This window comes from Arachis hypogaea, chromosome 11, assembly GCF_003086295.3.
Source record: "Arachis hypogaea cultivar Tifrunner chromosome 11, arahy.Tifrunner.gnm2.J5K5, whole genome shotgun sequence".
NCBI lineage: Eukaryota > Viridiplantae > Streptophyta > Magnoliopsida > Fabales > Fabaceae > Arachis > Arachis hypogaea.
In genome coordinates this window covers 19,796,232-19,808,057 of record NC_092046.1, presented here as the reverse complement: position 1 = coordinate 19,808,057, position 11,826 = coordinate 19,796,232, and the positions used below count along the sequence as shown (strand labels likewise).

General features: G+C 38.0%; 2 non-coding genes across 2 annotated transcripts; both read right to left on the bottom strand.

Annotated features, from left to right (window-relative positions):
* Positions 1-1,479: 1,479 nt before the first annotated feature.
* Positions 1,480-1,587, bottom strand: LOC112724958 (small nucleolar RNA R71). The gene has a single exon (XR_003164095.1). It is a non-coding gene; the product is annotated as a small nucleolar RNA R71 (small nucleolar RNA).
* A 7,976-nt stretch (positions 1,588-9,563) lies between these two features.
* LOC112725013 (small nucleolar RNA R71) lies at positions 9,564-9,671 on the bottom strand. The gene has a single exon (XR_003164145.1). It is a non-coding gene; the product is annotated as a small nucleolar RNA R71 (small nucleolar RNA).
* Positions 9,672-11,826: the final 2,155 nt, after the last annotated feature.

Here is an 11,826-nt window from a genome sequence, read left to right as displayed (position 1 = left end):
CCTCTCTCATCATAAAAATTAAAAAAAAAAACAAAAAAATATCTTTTCCTTTTTCTCTCATCAAATTCGAAAATTTGAGTTGACTTTTTCAAAAATTTTTAAAATCACGTTGTTTCTTATGAGTCAAATCAAATTTTCAATTTGAAAATCTTATCTTTTTCAAAATCTTTTTCAAAAATCAAATCTTTTTCAAAATTCTTAGTTATTTTCGAAAATTCCAAAAATATTTTTCAAAAATCTTTTTCTTATTTTTATATCAAATTTTCGAAAATAACATAATCAATTAATGTTTTGATTCAAAAATTTGAAGTTTGTTACTTGCTTGTTAAGAAAGATTCAAACTTTAAGTTCTAGAATCATATCTTGTGATTTCTTATGAATCAAGTCATTAATTGAGATTTTAAAAATCAAATCTTTTTCAAAACTAATTTCTAAAATATCTTCTTATCTTACCTTTTTCAAAAAGTTGGTTTCAAAATATCTTTTCTAACCTCCTAACTTCTTATCTTTTCAAAATTTGTTTCAACTAACTAACTAACTTTTTGTTTGTTTCTTAACTTTTTCAAAACTACCTAACTAACTCTCTCTCTCTAATTTTCGAAAATATCTTCCCCCTTTTCAAAAATTTCTTTTTAATTAACTAATTATTTTATTTTTATTTTGAATTTTCGAAAAAAAAAAACTACTAACCTTTTTCAAAAACTATTTTCAAAAATTACTAACTCTTTTTCAAAAATAATTTTCGAAAATTCTATCTCCCTCTCATCTCCTTCTTCTTATTTATTCATCTACTAACATCTCTTCCTCACCCATAAAAAATCCGAGCTCTCTCTCTCTCTCTGAGTTCAGATTTTTTCTCTTCTTCTTTTCTTCTACTAACAATAAGGAACCTCTTTACTGTGACATAGAGGATTCCTCTTCTTTTCTTGTTTTCTTCTCTTTCTTATGAGCAGGAACAAGGAAAGAGGCATTCTTCTTGAAGCTGATCCAGAACCTGAAAGGACCCTAAAAAGGAAACTAAGAGAAGCTAAAATACAACAATCCAGAGATAACCTTTCAGAAATTTTTGAACAAGAAGAGGAGATGGCAGCCGAAAATAATAATAATGTAAGGAAGATGCTTGGTGACTTTACTGCACCTAATTCCAATTTACATGGAAGAAGCATCTCCATTCCTACCATTGGAGCAAACAACTTTGAGCTGAAACCTCAATTAGTTTCTCTGATGCAGCAGAACTGCAAGTTTCATGGACTTCCATCTGAAGATCCTTTTCAGTTCTTAACTGAATTCTTGCAGATATGTGATACTGTTAAGACTAATGGAGTAGATCCTGAAGTCTACAGGCTTATGCTTTTCCCTTTTGCTGTAAGAGACAGAGCTAGATTATGGTTGGATTCTCAACCCAAAGACAGCCTGAACTCTTGGGATAAGCTGGTCACGGCTTTCTTAGCCAAGTACTTTCCTCCTCAAAAGCTGAGCAAGCTTAGAGCTGATGTTCAAACCTTCAGACAGAAAGAAGGTGAATCCCTCTATGAAGCTTGGGAAAGATACAAACAGTTGATAAAAAAGTGTCCTTCTGACATGCTTTCAGAATGGACCATCCTGGATATATTCTATGATGGTTTATCTGAGCTATCAAAGATGTCACTGGACACTTCTGCAGGTGGATCCATTCACCTAAAGAAAACGCCTGCAGAAGCTCAAGAACTCATTGACATGGTTGCTAATAACCAGTTCATGTACACTTCTGAAAGGAATCCTGTGAGTAATGGGACGCCTATGAAGAAGGGAGTTCTTGAAGTTGATACTCTGAATGCCATATTGGCTCAGAATAAAATATTGACTCAGCAAGTCAATATGATCTCTCAGAGTCTGCATGGAATGCAAGCTGCATCCAACAGTACTCAAGAGGCATCTTCTGAAGAAGAAGCTTATGATCCTGAGAACCCTGCAATAGCAGAGGTAAATTATTTAGGTGAACCTTATGGAAACACCTATAACTCATCATGGAGAAATCATCCAAATTTCTCATGGAAGGATCAAAAGCCTCAACAAGGCTTTAATAATGGTGGAAGAAACAGGTTTAACAATAATAAACCTTTTCCATCATCCACTCAGCAAAAGATAGAGAACTCTGAACAAAATGCTTCTAATTTAGCAAATCTAGTCTCTGATCTATCTAAGGCCACTGTGAGTTTCATGAATGAAACCAGGTCTTCCATTAGAAATCTGGAAGCACAAGTGGGGCAGCTGAGTAAAAGGATCACTGAAATCCCTCCTAGTACTCTCCCAAGCAATACAGAAGAGAACCCAAAAGGAGAGTGCAAGGCCATTGACATAAGCAAAATGGCCGAACCTATGAGGAGAGGGGAGGACATGAATCCCAAAGAGGAAGACCTCCTGGGACGTCCAGTGACCAATAAGGAGCTTCCCTCTGAGGAACCAAAGGACTCTGAGGCTCATCTAGAGACCATAGAGATTCCATTGAACCTCCTTATGCCCTTCATGAGCTCTGTGAGTATTCCTCTTCTGAAGAGAACGAGGATGTTACTGAAGAGCAAACTGCCAAGTTTCTTGGTGCAATCATGAAGCTGAATGCCAAATTATTTGGCATTGATACTTGGGAAGTTGAACCTCCCTTGTTCATCAATGAACTAAGTGATCTGGATCAACTGACATTGCCTCAGAAGAGACAGGATCCTGGAAAGTTCATAATACCCTGTACCATAGGCACCATGATCTTTAAGGCTCTGTGTGACCTTGGTTTAGGAATAAACCTCATGCCCCTCTCTGTAATAGAGAAACTGGGAATCTATGGGGTGCAAGCTGCCAAAATCTCATTAGAGATGGCAGACAGTTCAAGAAAACAGGCTTATGGACAAGTAGAGGACGTGTTAGTAAAGGTTGAAGGCCTTTACATCCCTGCTGATTTCATAGTCCTGGATACTAGAAAGGAAGAGGATGAATCCATCATCCTAGGAAGATCTTTCCTGGCCACAGCAAGAGCTGTGATTGATGTTGACAGAGGTGAAATAGTCCTTCAATGGAATGAGGACTCCCTTGTGTTTAAAACTCAAGGATCTCCCTCTGCAACCATGGAGAGGAAGCAGAAAAAGCTTCTCTCAAAGCAGAGTCAACCAGAGCCCCCACAGTCAAACTCTAAGTTTGGTGTTGGGAGGCCACAACCAAACTCTAAGTTTGGTGTTGAACTCCCATATCCAAACTCTAAGTTTGGTGTTGGAGAGTCTCAACAAAGCTCTGCACATCTGTGAGGCTCCATGAGAGCCCACTGTCAAGCTATTGACATTAAAGAAGCGCTTGTTGGGAGGCAACCCAATTTTTATTTATCTAACTATATTTTTCTTAGTTATATGTCTTTATAGGTTCATGATCATATGGAGTCACAAAATAAATATAAAAATTGAAAACGAAATCAAAAATAGCAGAAGAAAAATCACACCCTGGAGGAAGCATCTGCCTGGCGTTCAACGCCAGAACAGAGCATGGTTCTGGCGCTGAACGCCCAGAACAAGCATGGTTCTAGCGTTCAACGCCAGAAATGGCAACAAATGGGCGTTGAACGCCCAAAATGGGCACCAACCTGGCGCTGAACGCCCAGAGTTGTGTGCAAGGGCATTTTACATGCCTAAATTGGTGCAGGGATGTAAATGCCTTGACACCTCAGGATCTGTGGACCCCACAGGATCCCCACCTACCTCATCATCTCTCTTTCCATTCATGATCATCCCTTTTGTTTTCCATTTACCACTCACATCCATACACCCACTTACCTACAAAATTCAATATCTCTTTCCCTCCCAATCCCACCCATATGGCCGAATACACACATCCCCCCATCTCCCCCATATCTTCTTCTTCCTCCTCTATTCTTTCTTCTTTTGCTCGAGGGCGAGCAACATTCTAAGTTTGGTGTGGTAAAAGCATAGCTTTTTTGTTTTTCCATAACCATTAATGGCACCTAAGGCCAGAGAAACCTCAAGAAAGAGGAAAGAGAAGACAATTGCTTCCACCTCTGAGTCATGGGAGATGGAAAGATTCATCTCAAGGGTCTATAGCTCAGTGATAGAACATGTGGCTGCAAATCAAGAGATCCCTGAGATACCTCAGGGGATGCACTTCCCTCCACATAAATATTGGGAGCAAATCAACACCTCCCTAGGAGAATTAAGTCCCAACATGAGACAACTAAGGGTGGAACATCAAGAGCACTCCATCATCCTTCATGAAATCAAAGAAGATCTAAAAGCAATGAAGGAGGAGCAACAAAGGCAAGGAAGAGATATAGAAGAGCTCAAGGACATCATTTGTTCCTCAAGAAGGAAACGCCACCATCACTAAGGTGGATTCATTCCTTGTTCTTACTTCTTCTGTTTTTCGTTTTCTATGTTATGTGCTTATCTATGTTTGTGTCTTCATTAAATGATCATTAGTAGTTAGTAACTATGTCTTAAAGTTATGAATGTCCTATGAATCCATCACCTCTCTTAAAAAAAATGTTTTAATTCAAAAGAACAAGAAGTACATGAGTTTTGAATTTATCCTTGAACTTAGTTTAATTATATTGATGTGGTGACAATGCTTCTTGTTTTCTTAATGTATGCTTGAACAGTGCATATGTCTTTTGAAGTTGTTGTTTAAGAATGTTAAATATGTTGGCTCTTGAAAGAATGATGACTAGGAGACATGTTATTTGATAATCTGAAAAATCATAAAAATGATTCTTGAAGCAAGAAAAAGTAGCAAAGAACAAAACTTGCAGAAAAAAAAAATAGGCGAGAAAAAAAATAGAAAGAAAAAGAAAAAGCAAGCAGAAAAAGCCAAGGCTCTTAAAACCAAGAGGCAAGAGCAAAAAAGCCAATAACCCTTAAAACCAAAAGGCAAGGGTAAATAAAGAGGATCCCAAGGCTTTGAGCATCAGTGGATAGGAGGGCCAAAAAGGAATAAAATCCTGGTCTAAGCGGCTAAACCAAGCTGTCCCTAACCATGTGCTTGTGGCGTGTAGGTGACAAGTGAAAACTTGAGACTGAGCGGTTAAAGTCAAGGTCCAAAGCAAAAAAAGAGTGTGCTTAAGAACCCTGGACACCTCTAATTGGGGACTTTAGCAAAGCTGAGTCACAATCTGAAAAGGTTCACCCAATTATGTGTCTGTGGCATTTATGTATCCGGTGGTAATACTGGAAAACAAAGTGCTTAGGGCCACGGCCAAGACTCATAAAGAAGCTGTGTTCAAGAATCATCATACTGAACTAGGAGAATCAATAACACTATCTGAACTCTGAGTTCCTATAGATGCCAATCATTCTGAACCTCAATGGATAAAGTGAGATGCCAAAACTATTCAAGAGGCAAAAAGCTATAAGTCCCGCTCATTTGATTGAAGCTATGTTTCATTGATAGTTTGGAATTTATAGTATATTCTCTTCTTTTTATCCTATTTGATTTTCAGTTGCTTGGGGACAAGCAACAATTTAAGTTTGGTGTTGTGATGAGCGGATAATTTATACGCTTTTTGACATTGTTTTTAGTATGTCTTTAGTAGGATCTAGTTACTTTTAGGGATGTTTTCGTTAGTTTTTATGTTAAATTCACATTTATGGACTTTACTATGAGTTTGTGTGTTTTTCTGTGATTTCAGGTATTTTCTGGCTGAAATTGAGGGACTTAAGCAGAAATCAGATTCAGAGGTTGAAGAAGGACTGCTGATGCTGTTGGATTCTGACCTCCCTGCACTCAAAGTAGATTTTCTGGAGCTACCGAACTCGAAATGGCGCGCTTCCAATTGCGTTGGAAAGTAGACATCTAGGGCTTTCCAGAAATATATAATAGTACATGCTTTAGCCAAGAATAGACGACGTAAACTGGCATTTAACGCCAGCTTTCTGCCCAAATCTGGCGTCCAACGCCAGAAAAGGATCCAAAACCAGAGTTGAACGCCCAAACTGGCACAAAAACTGGCGTTCAACTCCAAGAAGGACCTCTACACATGCAACACTCAAGCTCAGCCCAAGCACACACCAAGTGGGCCCCGGAAGTGGATTTATGCATCAATTACTTACTCATGTAAACCCTAGTAGCTAGTTTATTATAAATAGGACATTTTACTAATCTTTGGATCTTGGGATTACCTTATGATCCTTTGATCACGTTTTGGGGGCTGGCCTCTCGGCCATGCCTGGACCTTTCACTTATGTGTTTTTAACGGTAGAGTTTCTACACTCCATAGATTAAGGTGTGGAGCTCTGCTGTTCCTCAAAGATTAATGCAAAGTACTACTGTTTTCTATTTAACTCATCTTGTTTCGCTTCTAAGATATTCATTCGTACCTCAACCTGAATGTGATGAACGTGACAATCATCATCATTCCCCATGAACGCGTGCCTGACAACCACTTCCGTTCTACTTTCGATTGAATGAGTATCCCTTAGATCTCTTAATCGGAATCTTCGTGGTGTAAGCTAGAATGATGGAAGCATTCAAGAGAATCCGGAAAGTCTAAACCTTGTCTGTAGTATTCCGAGTAGGATTCAATGATTGAATGACTGTGACGAGCTTCAAACTCGCGATTGCTGGGCGTAGTGACAGAACGCAAAAGGATAGTAAATCCTATTCCAGCATGATCGAGAACCGACAGATGAATAGCCGTGCCGTGACAGGGTGCGTTGATCATTTTCACTGAGAGGATAAGATGAAGCCATTGACAAGGGTGATGCCTCCAGACGATTAGCCGTGCCGTGACAGGGTATTGGATCATTTTCCCGAGAGATGACCGAAAGTAGCCGTTGACAATGGTGATGTATCACATAAAGCCAGCCATGGAAAGGAGTAAGACTGATTGGATGAAGATAGCAGGAAAGCAGAGGTTCAGAGGAACGAAAAGCATCTCTATTCGCTTATCTGAAATTCCTACCAATGATTTACATAAGTACCTCTATCCCTATTCTATTATTTATTATTCGAAAACATCATTATCAACTTATATCTGCCTAACTGAGATTTGCAAGGTGACCATAGCTTGCTTCATACCGACAATCTTCGTGGGATTCGACCCTTACTCACGTAAGGTATTACTTGGACGCCCCAGTGTACTTGCTGGTTAGTTGTATCGAAGTTGTGAACCATGGTATTGGCATCATGTTCTTGGCACCATTGCCAGGGAAAGAAAGAGCCATAAATTTTACATAATCAAAGTGTAATCATGATTGCGCGTACCAAGTTGCTCATGTTGCCAGGGATTGTTTGAGCCTGGACATCACAATTTCGTGCACCAAGTTTTTGGCGCCGTTGCCGGGGATTGTTTGAGTATGGACAACTGACGGTTCATCTTGTTGCTCAGATTAGGTAATTTTCTTTTTATTTTGTTTTCAAAAATTTTTCAAAAATCTTTCAAAGTTTTCTTCTTTTTTTCGAAAAAAAAATTTAAATAAAAATGTTTTCAAAAATATATTTTTCTTCAAAATTTTTAAGAATGAATTCTAGTGTTTCATGAAACATGTTGAATCCTATCTGGCTGTAAAGCCATACCCAAACTGCTTTGGGATTGGTATTCAACTAATCACTCCAGTCCATGTAATTATATACTAAAGCTTGGCTGGCTATTAAGCCATGCCTGACCCTTTGATTGGAGCTTTAGACTAAAGAGCATAAGATTCCTGGAATTCATATTACAAATTTTGGAATCCTTATTTTTCTTTTTCAAAATATTTTTTTTCGAAAAATATAAAATAAAAATCCAAAAAAATTTAGAAAATCATAAAAATCAAAAATATTTCATGCTTCTTGTTTGAGTCTTGAGTCAAATCATAAGTTTGGTGTCAATTGCATATGCATCTTGCATTTTTCGAAAATTTCATGCATTCATGTGTTCTTCATGATCTTCAAGTTGTTCTTGGTAAGTCTTCTTGTTTGATCTTGATGATTTTTTGTTTTGTGTTGTATGGTGTTTTTCATATGCATTCTTGAATTCTTAGTGTCTAAGCATTAAAGAATTCTAAGTTTGGTGTCTTGCATGTTTTCTTTTCATTAAAAATTTTTTTCAAAATTGTGTCTATGATGTTCATCTTGACATTCATAGCATTCTTGCATGCAGTCATTGTTTTGATCCATAACTTTCATGCATTGCATCAATTTTCCTGTTTTCCTCTCTCATCATAAAAATTCAAAAAAAAAATAAAAAAATATCTTTCCCTTTTTCTCTCATCAAATTCGAAAATTTGAGTTGACTTTTTCAAAAATTTTTAAAATCACGTTGTTTCTTATGAGTCAAATCAAATTTTCAATTTGAAAATCTTATCTTTTTCAAAAATCTTTTTCTTATTTTTATATCAAATTTTCGAAAATAACATAATCAATTAATGTTTTGATTCAAAAATTTGAAGTTTGTTACTTGCTTGTTAAGAAAGATTCAAACTTTAAGTTCTAGAATCATATCTTGTGATTTCTTATGAATCAAGTCATTAATTGAGATTTTAAAAATCAAATCTTTTTCAAAACTAATTTCTAAAATATCTTCTTATCTTACCTTTTTCAAAAAGTTGGTTTCAAAATATCTTTTCTAACCTCCTAACTTCTTATCTTTTCAAAATTTGTTTCAACTAACTAACTAACTTTTTGTTTGTTTCTTAACTTTTTCAAAACTACCTAACTAACTCTCTCTCTCTAATTTTCGAAAATATCTTCCCCCTTTTCAAAAATTTCTTTTTAATTAACTAATTATTTTATTTTTATTTTGAATTTTCGAAAAAAAAACTACTAACCTTTTTCAAAAACTATTTTCAAAAATCACTAACTCTTTTTCAAAAATAATTTTCAAAAATTCTCTCTCCCTCTCATCTCCTTCTTCTTATTTATTCATCTACTAACATCTCTTCCTCACCCATAAAAAATCCGAGCTCTCTCTCTCTCTCTGAGTTCAGATTTTTTCTCTTCTTCTTTTCTTCTACTAACAATAAGGAACCTCTTTACTGTGACATAGAGGATTCCTCTTCTTTTCTTGTTTTCTTCTCTTTCTTATGAGCAGGAACAAGGAAAAAGGCATTCTTGTTGAAGCTAATCCAGAACCTGAAAGGACCCTAAAAAGGAAACTAAGAGAAGCTAAAATACAACAATCCAGAGATAACCTTTCAAAAATTTTCGAACAAGAAGAGGAGATGGCAGCCGAAAATAATAATAATGTAAGGAAGATTCTTGGTGACTTTACTGCACCTAATTCCAATTTACATGGAAGAAGCATCTCCATTCCTACCATTGGAGCAAACAACTTTGAGCTGAAACCTCAATTAGTTTCTCTGATGCAGCAGAACTGCAAGTTTCATGGACTTCCATCTGAAGATCCTTTTCAGTTCTTAACTGAATTCTTGCAGATATGTGATACTGTTAAGACTAATGGAGTAGATCCTGAAGTCTACAGGCTTATGCTTTTCCCTTTTGCTGTAAGAGACAGAGCTAGATTATGGTTGGATTCTCAACCCAAAGACAGCCTGAACTCTTGGGATAAGCTGGTCACGGCTTTCTTAGCCAAGTACTTTCCTCCTCAAAAGCTGAGCAAGCTTAGAGCTGATGTTCAAACCTTCAGACAGAAAGAAGGTGAATTCCTCTATGAAGCTTGGGAAAGATACAAACAGTTGATAAAAAAGTGTCCTTCTGACATGCTTTCAGAATGGACCATCCTGGATATATTCTATGATGGTTTATCTGAGCTATCAAAGATGTCACTGGACACTTCTGCAGGTGGATCCATTCACCTAAAGAAAACGCCTGCAGAAGCTCAAGAACTCATTGACATGGTTGCTAATAACCAGTTCATGTACACTTCTGAAAGGAATCCTGTGAGTAATGGGACGCCTATGAAGAAGGGAGTTCTTGAAGTTGATACTCTGAATGCCATATTGGCTCAGAATAAAATATTGACTCAGCAAGTCAATATGATCTCTCAGAGTCTGCATGGAATGCAAGCTGCATCCAACAGTACTCAAGAGGCATCTTCTGAAGAAGAAGCTTATGATCCTGAGAACCCTGCAATAGCAGAGGTAAATTATTTAGGTGAACCTTATGGAAACACCTATAACTCATCATGGAGAAATCATCCAAATTTCTCATGGAAGGATCAAAAGCCTCAACAAGGCTTTAATAATGGTGGAAGAAACAGGTTTAACAATAATAAACCTTTTCCATCATCCACTCAGCAAAAGACAGAGAACTCTGAACAAAATGCTTCTAATTTAGCAAATCTAGTCTCTGATCTATCTAAGGCCACTGTGAGTTTCATGAATGAAACCAGGTCTTCCATTAGAAATCTGGAAGCACAAGTGGGGCAGCTGAGTAAAAGGATCACTGAAATCCCTCCTAGTACTCTCCCAAGCAATACAGAAGAGAACCCAAAAGGAGAGTGCAAGGCCATTGACATAAGCAAAATGGCCGAACCTATGAGGAGAGGGGAGGACGTGAATCCCAAGGAGGAAGACCTCCTGGGACGTCCAGTGACCAATAAGGAGCTTCCCTCTGAGGAACCAAAGGACTCTGAGGCTCATCTAGAGACCATAGAGATTCCATTGAACCTCCTTATGCCCTTCATGAGCTCTGATGAGTATTCCTCTTCTGAAGAGAACGAGGATGTTACTGAAGAGCAAACTGCCAAGTTTCTTGGTGCAATCATGAAGCTGAATGCCAAATTATTTGGCATTGATACTTGGGAAGTTGAACCTCCCTTGTTCATCAATGAACTAAGTGATCTGGATCAACTGACATTACCTCAGAAGAGACAGGATCCTGGAAAGTTCATAATACCCTGTACCATAGGCACCATGATCTTTAAGGCTCTGTGTGACCTTGGTTCAGGAATAAACCTCATGCCCCTCTCTGTAATAGAGAAACTGGGAATCTATGGGGTGCAAGCTGCTAAAATCTCATTAGAGATGGCAGACAGTTCAAGAAAACAGGCTTATGGACAAGTAGAGGACGTGTTAGTAAAGGTTGAAGGCCTTTACATCCCTGCTGATTTCATAGTCCTGGATACTGGAAAGGAAGAGGATGAATCCATCATCTTAGGAAGACCTTTCCTGGCCACAGCAAGAGCTGTGATTGATGTTGACAGAGGTGAAATAGTCCTTCAATGGAATGAGGACTCCCTTGTGTTTAAAACTCAAGGATCTCCCTCTGCAACCATGGAGAGGAAGCAGAAAAAGCTTCTCTCAAAGCAGAGCCAACCAGAGCCCCCACAGTCAAACTCTAAGTTTGGTGTTGGGAGGCCACAACCAAACTCTAAGTTTGGTGTTGAAATCCCATATCCAAACTCTAAGTTTGGTGTTGGAGAGTCTCAACAAAGCTCTGCACATCTGTGAGGCTCCATGAGAGCCCACTGTCAAGCTATTGACATTAAATAAGCGCTTGTTAGGAGGCAACCCAATTTTTATTTATCTAACTATATTTTTCTTAGTTATATGTCTTTATAGGTTCATGATCATGTGGAGTCACAAAATAAATATAAAAATTAAAAACGGAATCAAAAACAGCAGAAGAAAAATCACACCCTGGAGGAAGCATCTGCCTGGCGTTCAACGCCAGAACAGAGCATGGTTCTGGCGCTGAACGCCCAGAACAAGCATGGTTCTGGTGTTCAACGCCAGAAATGGCAACAAACGGGCGTTGAACGCCCAGAGTTGTGTGCAAGGGCATTTTACATGCCTAAATTGGTGCAGGGATGTAAATGCCTTGACACCTCAGGATTTGTGGACCCCACAGGATCATCTCAGGATCTGTGGACCCCACAGGATCCCCACCTACCTCATCATCTCTCTTTCCATTCATGAT